The sequence below is a fragment of the Chiloscyllium plagiosum genome, chromosome 30 (assembly GCF_004010195.1).
Source record: "Chiloscyllium plagiosum isolate BGI_BamShark_2017 chromosome 30, ASM401019v2, whole genome shotgun sequence".
Classification (NCBI taxonomy): domain Eukaryota; kingdom Metazoa; phylum Chordata; class Chondrichthyes; order Orectolobiformes; family Hemiscylliidae; genus Chiloscyllium; species Chiloscyllium plagiosum.
The window spans coordinates 19,918,965-19,919,685 of NC_057739.1; positions in this window are offsets into that span (position 1 = coordinate 19,918,965).

Consider the following 721-nt stretch of genomic DNA (forward strand, 5'->3'; position numbering starts at 1 on the left):
GGATGAGGGAAAAGATCGGTGGGGGGCACCTGGGATTCGAAAATGTCACTGCAGACAGAGTCCGCGTCGTCCCCGGTGTCCGCCACCGATCCCGAACCCTCCTCCACGAGGTCGCCCTCGGTCACCGACCCCTCCCCCACCGAGGATGGGGGCTGGTCCGGTGCCGCCAACTGGCCTCAAACCCCCGGCGACCCCACCCCCAGGGTCACCGGCGGTACCTTCCTCAGCGCACCTCTTCCCGGAACGCCCCGAGTTCGGGTCGTCGGGCGGCAGAGGCTCGGAGCCCCGCTCCTCTCCCAACACCAGGACGCCCGGCTCCTCAGGGAAAAGGTCCTCCCCCAGGGCCAAGGCCCCCAGAAAAACAGTCTGGGAGGGAGGAGCGAGGATAACACCTTCCTCCCCTCCACCGCTCAGGACCCAGCAGAGGGTCCTCCGTTGTCGCCCGCACCACGGCCCTTATGGTTGTTAAAGTCCTCCCCAGGGGCGGCAGCAGGAGGCCCTGCTGTAGCCCCTGGGGATTTGGGTAGGTCAGGCCACGGTGCGGGACAGTCAAGAGGCGTGGCCAGGGTGGGGAGGGTCAGCTGTGTCACTTCCTGCCCCGCCCCTGGTTTATCAGGTGACGGTGGGGTGGGGCCCAGTTCCCTCGCTGGGGCCCAGAGACACGGTCGGTGCAGGAGGTGGGGCAGTGGTGGTTCCCCCCAGGTTAGTGCCAGGGTGTGGC